At 45.0% G+C, this 15,088-nt stretch overlaps 1 long non-coding RNA gene across 1 annotated transcript; it reads right to left on the reverse strand.

Moving 5' to 3' along the window:
* Positions 1 to 689: 689 nt before the first annotated feature.
* On the reverse strand, positions 690 to 5,991 carry LOC138581239 (uncharacterized). Its single transcript, XR_011304481.1, has 3 exons — positions 5,769 to 5,991; positions 2,022 to 2,172; positions 690 to 1,179 (listed from the first exon to the last, which is right to left on the reverse strand). It is a non-coding gene; the product is annotated as an uncharacterized lncRNA (long non-coding RNA).
* Between the last annotated feature and the right edge of the window lie 9,097 nt (positions 5,992 to 15,088).

The raw sequence follows: 15,088 nt of genomic DNA on the forward strand, positions 1-15,088 counted from the left end.
TTGGCTTCTTTTTGGCTTCATGCACCCTGAAATATGTTAATTAGCAATCCTCAGTGGAATGGAATCCCAAAACAATCCAAGCAATCCAATCCCCAAACAATCCACTAAAAATCCAAAAACAATCCAATCCCCAAACAATCCACTAAAAATCCCAAAACAATGCAATCCCCAAACAATCCTATAAAAATCCAAAAGCAATGCCATCCCTAAATAAATACAAAAGCAACGGATTACAGCTAGCTTCCTTTTGGCTAAATGTACCCTCGTAGAGATCCAAAAGCAATGCAATGCAATCCCCAAATAAACCTTTTGAAATCCAAAAGCAATTAATGTAGTCACCAAATAATACTTTACAAATCAAAACAACAAAGCAATCCCAAAAATATTCTTTAACAATATAGGCATTGTTTCGGTTTATGAGCTGGAAATAAATTTAGGAGTTTTAACAAAAATAATGTTTACTATAATCCTGAAAAGAAATGCTTAAAAACACATTTGGTGCACCTTGTTGAATTGGGCTTTAAAAGCGTCACTGTGGCTTAATTGCTGCCCAGTTCAGAGAGTTGCATTTTGAATTGCCTTTAGAACAATAGTGATGACTAATTAGGTCACAGTCATTTAGGTAAAATGGCCATGAAAGTCAAGACCATGTAATGGCATATAAACTATATTTAAAAAGAAGCGACACGTTTTTTTTTTCCCAGACTATATTTATTAAAAAGAGGCAGAGGTTCAATCGGACACTGTGTACATAGCACAAAAACACAACTGTAGCAATCCCAAACACGGGTGCTTCACAATTTAAAAATAAAGGGTGAGAGGGGACCCAGAACCAGTCAGGTTCGGTCCAGCCCAGGGAGCAAGGGTGATAGGGGACACGGAACCAGTCCAGGGGTGTCACACGAGTATACAGGCCCAGCCTAGGGAGCAAGCGAGTCCGGTGGGGACCAGCCCAGGGAGCAAGGTTGAGAGGGGAAAGAGAACCAGTCCAGGGAGTCACACTACTATCCAGGACGAGGCAAAAGAGCAAGGGAATGTGGAACTACACTTGTGTAGAAAAGACGAGGTTTGGCTCCTTCTTCATCCGGTAGTTCCCAATTTTGTTTTGGAGGGCTTTTCTGCACTCGGATGCAGAGAGTACTGGAAAGCCCATTTCCCTGGCTTTAACATGGATACATTCTGAAATGCAAAAAAGATTTGTGTAAAAAGTTTGAAAAGAGCAAGCAAAGTACTTTTTGGTTGACACATGGCTGTGAGAAATAAAGCATAGACAATTTTCACTGTACACCCTCTAATGTGCTTTCGTAATTCGAATTACTACATTTCTCAAAGCTGTAAATCTGGTTGAAACCATGGCAATTCCTTAGAATTTAATATAGATTAGTGTCACTTCCCCAGGAAGTGGCTCTCCGTTTATCTTCTTTCCATAATTGGTATATTGTGAAGAAATTACCAATCTCGTGTTTCCCCCATGGACAGTGCATTGGTAAAGGAGCCATACAAGCAAAACAAATACACAGGGTTTGAAATTGAGCGGAGCTGGGGGCTATTTAGCCCTGTTTGTAGCCTTGAAGAGCCTGGTTAGCTTTACACCATGCTTACCAGGAGCTAAATTTGGCTCCCGGGCCAACTGATGCCGATAACATAGACCTATGGGAATTTAACTATGTGCGTGCTTGCTTTTGTAACAATCTAAAAAAATAACATAGGACACCACTATGACATTTGAAGCTTAACGGGTCATAAGTAATGGACAAAGCAATATGTTTGCATGTGGGCATATAATGAGTGATGGACAATAACCGGTTAATACATGAGCCACAGTATTTGAGCTACCTTTTCCCACCCTCTGACACAGTCGTCTAGAAGCCCTATGGCTTCATAGGAATGTTGGGGAGGAGGGTTTGAGATTGGGGTGGAGACACAGAAGCCTACAACCGATAGTATTTGGATAGAGAAAAAGCATTTATTTATTTCATAAGGGCACAAACCAACTTTTGGTTAACTCTAATGGCACTTACCTCTGATGCAGTTGATGGACCAGGGTTGGGATTTGCATCGGGAAAGCTTTATCTGTGGCTCCCGTCCGCCTCCTCTATATCCACTGAATGGCCAGTTCCAAGCAGTGCTCAACTGCTACCTGCTGACGGGAATCCACTGTGTCCCAGTATGCTGAAATAATAGCACAAATATTAATATTACACATTTTAATACAGTACGTATTCTAATGACAATTACCAAGACCCGGAACCAGCGCAGGGAGCCAGGTGGGTACCCAGACACAGCCCAGCAAGTAAGGAAGTTCGTTAGGAACCCACCCATGGAAGTGTCTCGGGCAGGTGCCAGTCTTACCTGAACTTCTGAAATGGTGAACACCTAGGCACACAAAGCCAGTAGGCGTTTGGTTATTTGCCGAAATATTGACTGCCCATGGTCATTTTAATCCCTATGGCCATTTACACCCAGATCCTGCCCCTCCCAAAATACCTCCTTATGGGAACTTTGAGCTCACTTTAATCAAGCCTTATCAGACTTTGCGCTTAAAGTGCCTGCCTGTGATTTTCAAAGCAGTATTCTAAGAGTTAATTACTTAATTGGAGTTGTAAACCCACTACTGCTGTGATAAAAAAATGTCTTAACCAGGTCTGCCTTCAGCCACAAAGCAGTTCAACAAAGCAACTGAACAAGTCTGGAAGTGTTAAGATGAAAAAAGTAGGATATACCCTAAAGTATGGGTGCATAACATACGGCCCGCGGGCCAGTTGCGGCCCGCCATGCCGTTTTGTCCGGCCCGCCAGCAACAAAGACTTTCCTAATGGAGGGCGGCCCGCAAGCAGCATCGGCCCCCTCCATTAGGAAAGTCTTTGTTGTCTTCCGAGCGTGTGTGTTTGTTGGAGCTTTGTGCTGCTTGTATGTTGAGATCCGGGGATGGGGTGTGTGTCGGGTCTGCCTGAATGTTTGTTTTTGTGTGCAAGTCCAGTGTATGTTGAGATGCGGGGTTGGGGTGTGTGTCGCGTCTGCCTGAATGTGTTTGTGTGCAAGTTCAGTGTATGTTGAGATGCGGGGTTGGGGTGTGTGTCGGGTCTGACTGAATGCGTTTGTGTGCAAGTGCAGTGTGTGTCGAGATGCGGAGGGGGTGTGTGTGTCGGGTCTGACTGAATGTGTTTGTGTGCAAGTTCAGTGTATGTTGAGATGCAGCGGTGGGGTGTGTGTCGGGTCTGCCTGAATGTGTTTGTGTGCAAGTGCAGTGTGTGTTGAGATGCGGAGGGGGTGTGTGTGTCGCGACTGCCTGAATGTGCTTGCGAGTTTGTATGGTGAGTTGGGGGTCTGTATGCTTGTGAGTTTGTGTGCTGAGTTGGGGGTGGGAGTTCGGGTCTGTATGGGTGCATAGTGTATTGGTGTATGCTTGTGGGTTTGTGTGCTGAGTTGGGGGGTGGGGGGGTTCGGGTCTGTATGGGTGCATAGTGTATTGGTGTATGCTTGTGAGTTTGTGTGCTGAGTTGGGGGGTGGGGAGTTCGGGTCTGTATGGGTGCATAGTGTATTGGTGTATGCTTGTGAGTTTGTGTGCCGAGTTGGGTGTGGGGGGGTTTGGGTCTGTATGAGTATGTATGCATGGTGCATGCTTGGTGGCATGGGGCATAGTGTTTGGTTGAGGGGTGGGTGTCATGCGGCATAGTATTTGGTTGGGGGTGGGGGGGCCATGGGGCATAGTGTTTGGTTGAGGGGTGGGGGAGCCATGGGGCATAGTGTTTGGTTGAGCGCCATGGGGCATAGTGTTTGGTTGAGGGGTGGGGCCAAGCCTCCCGCCACGCCTGCTGCGCCTACCGCCCCGCCCACATTTACTTTTCAGCCCACTATAGCCATCATGTAAGGTACTTTTGGCCCACTGTCAAAATCAGTTGTGCACCCCTGCCCTAAAGAATAACCATTTTACTCAAATGTATGTTGCTTTATAACTACTTCTGCTGTTCAAATACAACATTGTGCTTTTGTCAGGCTGATCCAACAAACTGAGCCAGGATAATAATAATAATAATTTAGCATTTATATAGTGCTACGAACCCTCAGGTATCCGAGTGCTGCTTATTATTACCCACGGTGTGTGGTGCTCATTTATCGACCTCGGAAGGATAAAAGGCTGAGTTTGGGGCTGCCGGGATTCGAACCTGCGTCAGCAGGCTCTGCACAGATGTCAAAGCGACTGCGGTTTGATCAATCATCTCCACCAGCTTGTCAGAGGTGCTGGGCATTCAGTGGAATGGACCTGGTCGTGAAATGGCACCATCAATGTGCAACCGCATTCATGTGCCATCGTTCAGGCCATTTGCCAAAAAAAATTGCAAAGACGAAAGCAAACCAGCCATTGCTAAGTGCTGAAGACAGACATGTTTACATTCCAGTGGTTGCGAATGTGCATGTTCCATGCCACAGGGGGGGTCTTGCAACAGCCGATTAAGGAAAGCAGGAGGCAATATTTCTAAGGCATCTGGCAAGGGAGAGGCAGCCATGAATGTAGAGCATCAACAGGGAAGGGAAAGATGATTCAAGGGGAGATGGACCACCACGGCGCCTGCCCATTTTGCCCCATTTATCTATGGGGGCGCACTCCCAACACCCACAATTACTTAATTTTCCCCTACCCCAAACCCCATAACAAAAATGCAGCAAAAAAACCTGGCAATGCAGTGAAACAGTTGTGACCAACTACACCCAGATGATGGCACACGATGTAGAGCTAATGTGTACTCGTGTGAAACGCCTCAGGTTACCCTTGTGGATATCTTTCCAAACCACCCCTCCTCCCTTATTGTCCCATTCAAGTGCAGGCTCCCAAGTTAGACCTGGGGAAAAAGGGGCTACATATGCACGAACTTTCTTAATCTGTATGATTTATTAGAGGACAGCCAAATGCGGGTAAATTGAAAGGGATGTGGTCGTTTTGAACACAGTCGTGGCCTCAGTGAGCTTTCAAAATGCACAGTTGGGTCAACATATTCATTAAATTAGCCCCCCCCCCATCGAACCCCACAGATGCTGCTCTAACTGCACAGCTTCCAAAGTAGGATTTACGACTGCAGGCTCCTTTTCTTTGAGGTGACACCCATGCGTCATGTCCTATACAACGGCCCCTCCCGAAAACTCAGCTGGTTTTGTGATAAAGTGCAGTTGTGCCAGTAAATCAATTGCAGTAGGTCTAGGCGCGCCCACTGCACCCCTTCCCTCCCACACTGCCTATTATACACATACACCCAATCCCAGCTCCGAGTACAATCGCAGCTGCATATGGTACGTTAATGTGTTTTGGACTGAAACTCCCAAAAGTCATAGCTGGCATATATGACGCTGGATCATTGAAGTCGTATGAAAACAATGGAGCACAATGTTGCAGACACGTGTGTATATTATATGTTCTCCTGTAAAGCTCTAGCCTGCTTGAATATCACTTGTAAAGCAGGTTAGAGTAATGAAATGTGCCTGTTATCCAGGGAAGGAAAACATCCCGGTGTCCTGCAGATACACGCACTGTGCCGGCCTTTAGCAGGAGAACATATGATATACACCAAGGGTCTGCAACAGTGCTCCCTGCTTGGAGGCTCACGGAGAAATGGGGGCGCTGGTCCAAGGAGGCGGATGGGGGCGCTGGACGTGGGGGGCGCGCACTACAAAGGCAGAGTCTGCCTCATAAATCAACACAACCTGTCTGACTCCCGAGAGACACACTCCTCACTCTGAAATAAAGCCTAAAACGTGTACATCAGCTCCTTACCCAATGATTCTGGCTTTGTTTATCGATCCCAGCAGCATGATCCACGCTCGAATCTCGTCCGCCATTGCTCAGCTGGTGTCCAGTGTTCCCAGGTGGAAGGAAAAAACGCGCTGCATCGCCGTACGAAAAAAGCCCAAAACAAGCTGACCCACCCAAATTAACCGAAAAAAGCAAGCGCACATGTAAACGCCATGAGTGGGTTTCAAAAGTAAGAAACAGCACAATTCAGAAACATAGAGAAAACACACATATACTAAGTTAAAATAAAAAGTAGTGTTAGTGGCTTGTTTTTACTGAGAAAGAAGTCAGTAAAAAAATCCCAAAAACTCCTGCAGCCCAAGACAAACAAATCGTTGCTTGGAAAAAATCCCCCAAATCCAAAATAAATGGAAAAAAAATCTGAAGCTTGAAAACTTTTAAATAAAGACACAATTCTCTCAGGTGTCACTTTGAACATTTCTCAAAACTCTGCCATTTTCTAATTTCTGAGCATTTCTCAAAACTCTGCCATTTCTGACTTACAAAAGTGTCTTTATGCTTTCAGTAAATCAGAAAAGTGGTACAGCCATCTGGGAAATGTGCAGCTTACATAGGAAAGACTTGCACAATAGATGTTAACGATACCTCACAGGCACCGTATTTTAACTCCTTTTTGCGCTCTGCAAGGAGAATCCCCAGGCAGTGCCTGTCCTGCACTCCTCAGAGGCACTATGGCCATTGTCAGGACATATTAGGGACACTGGAAGCTTTGATGTCTGTACCCCCACATTCTTAATGTCACAGAATACGGTGCTTTTAGGAAAAGTGTTGTTCCACCAAGGAACAATACTTTTCCAATTTTACATGGACTTCAGAATTGGGCCCATGTTTCTGTAAAGTGAAAAGCAGTTTACATTTTAAAAATGGAGCACCTGCAGCCCAGCAGGTCTGCCAAGGCAACCTGACCCGAGATGTAAGCTACATGGAGACAGCCCAGTGAGGGAACTGCAAAGCCCTCCACCAATGGTCCCATGCCCTGACCTGCACGATTTCATATGAAGAGAGCCATGTCTACATTGCCAGGATGCTGCCAGGCCTGGACTGGCCTACAGGGCAATGCCTATATATTTTTTTATTTGTATTCCGGGATTTGTAGCGCCATTACAACGGCAAGACTACAAGTCCCAGAATGCAAACATAAAATTAGGACAGTTACACGTTTTCAACGATCTGTGTGTCCCGGATACGCATTTTTATTACACAGTGCTGTGTGTGTGTGTGTGTGTGTGTGTGTGTATATATATATATATATATTCATTCAATAAAAAACTTTGTTAAGGGGACGTTATGGTTAATTTCCTATGGGTTTAGCAACTTAACCATAACTACATGGCCGCTACAGCAGGCCATGATATATATATATATATATATATATATATATATATATATATATATATATATATATATATATATATATATATATATTGTGGTCGTACGCCAGTTCAGGAAATCAGCCCATCAAACAACAGCAAGTTCGTTCACTTATCCAGTATATATATAATTTGATGTACAGGGTACAAATGGGGATAATGGTTATATGTTGCACAAGCGAAAACAGTAAGACTGGCTGTGTATGCATTTCAAATAGTGTTTTAATAGTCATAGTGCTGAACGTATTTAGAAGGTGCCATTTGCTGGACACATGAGTATGGTGTGCACGAACTGAAATAGTAACAAGTATTATTTTTTTTACAATTGTGTTGCTTTCGTATGCAGGCTATATTGAATCTGAACAAATATCAGGAAATATTTTACTTCATGAAACGTTTTGTTTTACATGTTCAATACATCTTGGATGTTTCCCGGTGCAGCACCCAGTACCAGGGGCGCCAACTTGTGGTTATCCCGGGGACAGCCGGCAGCGAAAAAAGCCCAATTTTAAGAATAGTTTGCGATACATAAACATGTTTCATGGTGATGCTCTTGTAGTAATCGGCAAGTCATCCCAGAATCATCCCCAAATCATCAGGGCCAAACATGCTCTTCAAGTAATCAGCAGGTCATCCCAGAATCATCAGGAACAAAGAGTTTTCTAAAATAGGGATGATGTTGGCATCATCAGCAAGTCATCCTAAACCCATCCCCAATTCATCACCCACCATTCTGAGACATTTGCTGATGACTTTAACAGCCTGATGACTTCTGATGATGTGGGAATGACTTCTAATGTAGTTTGATGATAATCGGATGACTCCAGGATGGTCTCTTAAGTCATCCTTTTAGACCTGGGTTTCTCGACCATGCACGTGTTGCCTGCCTGCTCTGAGCCACTGTCCTTTGATCCAACAGGCAGTGACACCCAGTACCCCATCTGACCCTTCTACAGGGTCATTGATTCTGGCAATTTCAGTACTGTGGTCAATGGCCGCAACATTTTGCAATGTGTTTTTACAATACATGCACAGTTTCTTCAAAGATCCAGCTCCGGTCACTGTGGTACCAAACTGTTTAGTGTTCAACCCTCAGGCGCAGCGTTTAGATGGTTTTAATGGCGCGCTGAACAGTTGGAAGTAAATAAGTAACGCATGACACAGGATAGGCTTTGCGTTTAAAGACAGCAGTGAGATTGAACTGCCATTCTCTTTTGCCCAGTTGACATATATTTACAGTTGGCTCCTTTGACGGCAGTTGCAAGTTTGTGCCCCTGCCCTGGAAATGGGAGTAGGAGACATACGTGGAACCGGCTGTGCCATAAATCTCCAGTTCATAGTTGTGCTGGGCTAGATGGGGAGTGCGCCTGCTTGTGTTGACGGGTTAACTTTGTTTCTCGATCAGCACACTGCTCACCTCCTGAATTCCTCTCTAAACCTCCCTCGGCAGTCCCTCGGGCCTCAGAACAGGCCTGTCAGAGCCTCCTTCCTTTCCGGCATGACTTTGAAGTCAGATTATTTTTTTCCCGCATCTCCCCTCCATGCCCCTCGATATTCGTGGAGTGCGCAGTGCTCCAGATTGTGTCCAGATACACATCCACATAAATAAAGGTGCCCTAAACGTGTGCACACTTACCTCTTGTATGGTATTTATCCAGTTTTTCGTGCCCACAAGGAGCACGGCCACCACCGTATCTTCTTCTTCCGCCGCCATTGCTGCCCACGCTGCCAGGCCTGGAAAAAAAAAGCTGAATGACCCTGCAAAAGAAGCCCAAAACAAGCCGACTCCCAACTAAATAAGCAGGAAAGAGCACTCATTTAAAACGCTGTGGTTAGGTGTCAAAATTAAGACATTTAACAGAATACCATAACTATACATAGAACAGAGTGCATACCCAGCAAATTTAACCCCACTCTCCTCAGAAACTCTTTTTTAAAACACATTTTGTTATGAACAGCACAGTTAAATTAAATTCTCTTTATTAGTCAAACAATGACTAAATGTAGGTGACCATATTATTACCACAAAATACATTTTGTTGTGTGTCTAAGCACATTTGCAAACCCCATCGAGCTTAAATACAAAAGAGGTAGCAGGCACACCTCTCTAGAATAAACATGGCATAATAACCTGTTCAATGGTTTTTACCCACTTGAGAGTCCGCAGCCATCACTTTTTGCTCACTGTACTTTTCACAAAGGAGGAATTACCATTTGCATATCAGTCTTTGTCCCGCCCACAAGGACAGTCCAGCACCAAAATGCCAGGCAAACCTCCTTTGAACAAGAGTACCAACAGCAACCCCATACACGTGTTTCAGCCTTGTTGGGTCCCATCAGTGAGGTGGAGCTGTGCCTCTCTGAGCACAGTGAGCAAGGGGTCCACGTCTGTGTTCTCCCAGGTAATGGAGGATGACCAACCCCAAGTTCCTTGAAAAAATACAAAAAAGGTAGCAGGCACTCCTCTCTAGAATGAACATGGCATGATAACCTGTTCAGTGGTTTTTACTTGGAGATTAGGCTTATATTACTTCTGGTACTTGTAGCTTTCCAGTGAAAATGGGGAGGAGGATGGGTTGGGGCAACAAAAATTGTGTTTTTTTTCTTTTTCGTGTTACACATATTTCTATAAGGAAATGTTTGTCAGCGTGGTTTATCATGTGATTTGCATACTTTTTAAGCCATCTCCATCAAAACCCAGACATGTCCACAAGCTGTAGCTGGGAAGATATGTGGTTAAGTACTTTAATTGCAAGACTGGACTCCAATCCTGATTTCACCACTTCCCTAAAGTGTCTTATCATGGGAAAATCATTTTGATCTTGCTGTCCCCAGTCTAGTATACCTTGAAATTCTGAGACGATAATAGTCTCCAGAGGCACAGTAAGTGTGTAATATACATTTAACAGTTGAGACACTGCAAATAGGCCCGTCAGCGATTTTGCAGTTTTACCAGTGCAATTTAGGGGAGAAGACAAGGGAGAACAGACAGAGGATCTTCAGGCACGTTGCATTTGCATCGTGCAAGTGCAATGGGAAAATCGGCAGCTATTAACCCATGGCTGTATTTCTTGCTCTCCATTATGATGTATGCACCCCACAGGTGCCTCAGACTGTTTTGCATTGTAAGCAAAGGGTCCCCCAACCATCATGTTGAATTAGGCCCCCATACCTCTTCAGCCAGGCCTGACTATAAGACTGGCCTACATTGTACATCCAGTTTGGACATGTTTTCTCACTGTGATATGGCATTTTTAAAGCTAAACCCAAAAGGAGTGTTTTCTTAGGTGGGGAGACTAGAGCTAGGAGATCCCAGCGGAGCTCGGGCCAGCACAAGCCTCACCTAGGACTCTGGCCTAACCCCCCATCGTGGCCCAGTGCCTGCCAGAAGCAAGTGCCGGCCATGAGCCCCACCTGTTAATCATATTATTTCTTTTCTGCTTCTTTTCTGCTTGGTTTACTTACATCTGCATAAGAAATGTAAATTATTTAAGAGTACCATACATAGTATTTATTGTTTGGGGTAGAGACAGTAGGCTATTCAGGCATGGTTTGCTGCCAATGATCCAAATGTCACAAGGCATAGCCGGAATGTTGTTATCTTTCTCCCTTGTTCTCTCCTGCCCCCTTTATTTTGTCTTGAGGTGCCTTGAAACACCATTTTATGTGTAGGGGACTTACAAAGTATCCAATAAATAAAAGAAAGAAATAAAATAGTAATTGCGGGTGCATTCTTTTTTTTCAAACGTAACAGAACAGATATACAGCCAGGGGTGGTAAACAGAGGAGCACATAGGAGGGGTACAGCTGTACCGGGTGGCAGGCAGGAGACAGTCAGCCACCATCCAGCGAGTCAGGTGGCGCGATGGGAGATGGGATGGCCGAGGTGTTAGCATTCCTTCTACCCATTGCTGCAAATTGATACACCCTGAATGATAGCGACTGGGCATTATTTACTGGAGAAATTAGTTAAGTGCAGTTTGACATTATTTTTCCAACATTTAAATGAAGTAAAAATGTGTGCCTATGTTACTGGATTGTTTTTACAGAGATACAAGTTGGAAAAAATCAAAAATAAATCTTCCAATGTAGCCTTGCTTGCAAAAGAATCCCAAATAAATGCAGTAAAAATGTGTAGTGTTGCTGGATTGGTTCTATTGAGAAACAAGATGAAAAAAATACAAAATAAATCCTGTAGAAATGCCTGCCTGCCAATTAGTGTTAGTGGATTGTTTTTACTGAGAAACAAGTCAGTAAAACTCCAAAATAAATCCTTTAGAAATGCCTGCCTGCCAATTAGTGTTAGTGGATTGTTTTTACTGAGAAACAAGTCAGTAAAACTCCAAAATAAATCCTTTAGAAATGCCTGCCTGCCAATTAGTGTTAGTGGATTATTTTTACTGAGAAACAAGTCAGTAAAACTCCAAAATAAATCCTTTAGAAATGCCTGCCTGCCAATTAGTGTTAGTGGATTGTTTTTACTGAGAAACAAGTCAGTAAAACTCCAAAATAAATCCTTTAGAAATGCCTGCCTGCCAATTAGTGTTAGTGGATTGTTTTTACTGAGAAACAAGTCAGTAAAACTCCAAAATAAATCCTTTAGAAATGCCTGCCTGCCAATTAGTGTTAGTGGATTGTTTTTACTGAGAAACAAGTCAGTAAAACTCCAAAATAAATCCTCCTACCCAAGGCAAATAAATCCTTGCTTGAAAAAATCCCCAAAAAATCCAAAATAAATCCAAAAAAAATCTGCAGCTTGAAAACAAGCCAGAAGCAATCCCAAAACAATCCAAAAAGTGGATTTCTTTTTTACTAGGGTAGCATTATCTGAAACTGAATCAGAATTGTGATAGAGCGGCAGCACTGAGGAAGGGATTCGTTTTGGACAGAGAGCAAAGCACCAGGGAATGGGTCCCCGAGAGCGCTGGTGAGGTATTGTTTGGGTGGCCCAAGCATTTTAAAAGCTTGCACAGCCTTGCCACTAATCAGATTTTTCTGGTCGCCCTGCGACTATTGCAGTCTCTATAGGACGTATTGGATATATTACTGTTGGGGCCAAATTGACCTTAAAGGATTCCATATAATCCCCTTCAGAGTCTATTAGCGGGCATTGAGAGTCCATTCATTCTACAGGGGTGTACTTTCCAACTTCTCTGCACATTTCACACTGCCGCAACGCAAGCATGAAACTGGGGGATTTCTTGGGATGGCGCTGCTGGGTGTGCGCTCTCGTGCTCTATGTAGTTCTTGCCCCGGCGCAGTTGCAGAAGACCCCAAAGCGGAGGTTGATCAACAGTGCTCAGCGCAAGGAGCCGGCCTGCTGTGAAGGCATGCAGGAGCTGAGGGCGCAGCTGACCAACCTGAGCAGCCTGCTGGAGGAGCTGGGCCGAAAGTAGGAGGGCGCCTGGGTGAACGCGTTGGTGCAGGTGATGGAGGTAGAAGGCGACCACAAGCTGCTAGAGGCCCTGCTTGGTGAAGCCGAGAGCCGCTAATCAGAGGCCAGAAGCTCGCCAGCTGGTGGAGTTGCAGGCGGCCCAAGCAGTGGCGCAGAGCTCAACAGCTAAGACTCTATCACTATCAAGACCCACCCGTTAATGGCCGCCCGTCACCCCTTTCACAACTGGGACTTCCCTGAAAGGAAAACATCCACCTCTACGAATCTGACAGGCCAGCAGCCATGCACAGCTCACTGGTAAGAATCCACTCTGCACCAGTATCAACACCATCCTTCAAACAGAGCCCTCAAAATCGGAACACCACAAACACAGACTAACAAAGACCCACAGCAAATCATCGAAGCTGATGCAGAGCTCATCATGTATGAATACACTGCACCTGACATCCTTCCCATAGTCACAACCAGCCTCAATAAAAAAATAAAAAATAAAAAAAGCATCTGGCTACACAACCAGTTACTGTCAACTAATAACCTGCACCCTAGGTCTCGGTGTCCTCGATCACTTGACAAAATCCTTGCGCCTAAAAGCTTCTGTACAGTGTAGAACTATTTGACCATAGCACATCAAGTGGCCATTGACTTCATTGTACCACAATGAATGCTTTGTTGTAATGTGTCTATATTTCCCATCTCCCTGGCAGGCTGTTCAGGATGTTTGTTTGCATGTGTGAGGTAACGAGTGCTCAGAGTATGGGATGTCCTGCGAGTGCGCTGATTTCCCTATTTTGCCAATCTCTGAAGCCTGAAAAGTAGATGCATGCAAGCTTGACATGCAGACAAATTTGCACCAGACCTGCAGATGAACTTAACTGGTCTGCTGTTAAATCAGTTATCAGTTTAATGGTAACCACTACAGAATAATTGCTCATTTTATTATAGCCGATATAATAGCTCAGGGGGTTGAGCCCTCGCTGCTGCGATGTGTCTGATCTGCAGGTTCAAATTCCAGAAAGGCCATCTCAGCCTTTCATCCTTCTGAGGTCGATAAATGAGTTCCAATACAGGTTGGGTGATATTGTATGCATATTTGTTCTATGAAAAAGAGCTTAAGCGTAAGTGCTATACAATAACATATTATCATTTGGCCTTGGACGTCTGCTTGCATTCACAGTAATTTGACAATATGGATCTATACACACAGATATTAATGATACATATGGAATCCATTTTTGTATGCAAAGTTATGTTATTTTATGAGTCGTGTTGTGATGTAACAGACACATGAACCCTCCATAAGTAGCATCTTCTGTAAAGTCATGAATTGACACGATTCACGTATGATGGTTTGAGGGCTACTTTTTTTGAGGCAAGGGGTGGCCCACTTTTTTGAGGCGAGGGGTGGGCCACTTTTTTTCGGGTGTCCGGACCTATTTCTTGTCAAGCCCGACCCTGTTCATGAGCCCTGCGCATAGCAGTTTCCGGAGGCCCAGAGATCTCAAATGTCAAAGACAGGGCCGGCCAGCCTTTTTTGGACCGTATTGGTGTGAGGGCGGCTGCCCCACTAATTTAAAAATGGAAGACACTTTTTGTAAGCTCAGGGAGCTAAGCATTACATTTCAAAATCCAAACAGTTTGGGGGTTTATTAGCTCGCATAGATTATACACAATTAGTGGAAAAAGGCTCACAACATTTACGCAACTAAATACCATTCATACGGGCACTTGGTCTGATTCCCGCCCTGCAGCTGGATATAAAAAGCAGATGATGGATGCAAGAGTTAGGAGTCGGTGTGCAGAGGTGTACATGCAGAGTACAGTGCGGTGGAGCAGCAGGGAGAGGGGAGAGGATGTGGAAAGGTAGGCCTGGCAGAGAGGAGAAAGAGCAGAGAGGAGAAAGAGCAGGATAAATGGCAGAGCATAAAGGAGACACAGGAGCAAATTAGATGGCGAGGAGAGAAAGGAGCAGGGAAAGAGCTGAGAAAAGGAGACGCGTGTGAGACAGAAGAGAGCAGAGCAGGCAAAAAGGAGCAAAAGAAAATAGAGAAAGGAGAAGGGGGGGGGGCCCTGGGGGGGAACGCGTAATGTTTCCCCCAGGGGTGGTTTTGGGCGCTGCACAGGCCGGCGAGCTGGCCTGCGCATAGCGTGCCGCTGGGGGGGGTATTTAAGGGGCAGGGAAGGTTCGAGAGCAGGCGACCGTTGAGGGCGAGTCTTTGTCCAGGTCGCCTGCTTTCGAGCCTTCCCTGCGTAGGGCCTGGGTGATAGTATGCAGAGGTAGGGAGGAGGTTAGGGTAGAGCTGGAGGTGGGGGGAGCGAGTCCGTTATATATATATATATAAAAAAAAACAGCAATACGGGGAGCGATAGGTGCCGATAGGGGAGTTGCCGTAGATAAGGCAGTCCCAGGGCGTACCTGCGTTATAGGAAGGGTAGACCCCTCAGTACGTGGGTTTCCTCTCCGTTTGTAAGCAGCTGGGGGGGGCGTGGAGGGGCAGCTCTGCAGTGGTAGGGTTTAG

The sequence above is a fragment of the Ambystoma mexicanum genome, chromosome 1p (genome assembly GCF_040938575.1).
Source record: "Ambystoma mexicanum isolate Mex_15411 chromosome 1p, UKY_AmexF1_1, whole genome shotgun sequence".
Lineage (NCBI taxonomy): Eukaryota > Metazoa > Chordata > Amphibia > Caudata > Ambystomatidae > Ambystoma > Ambystoma mexicanum.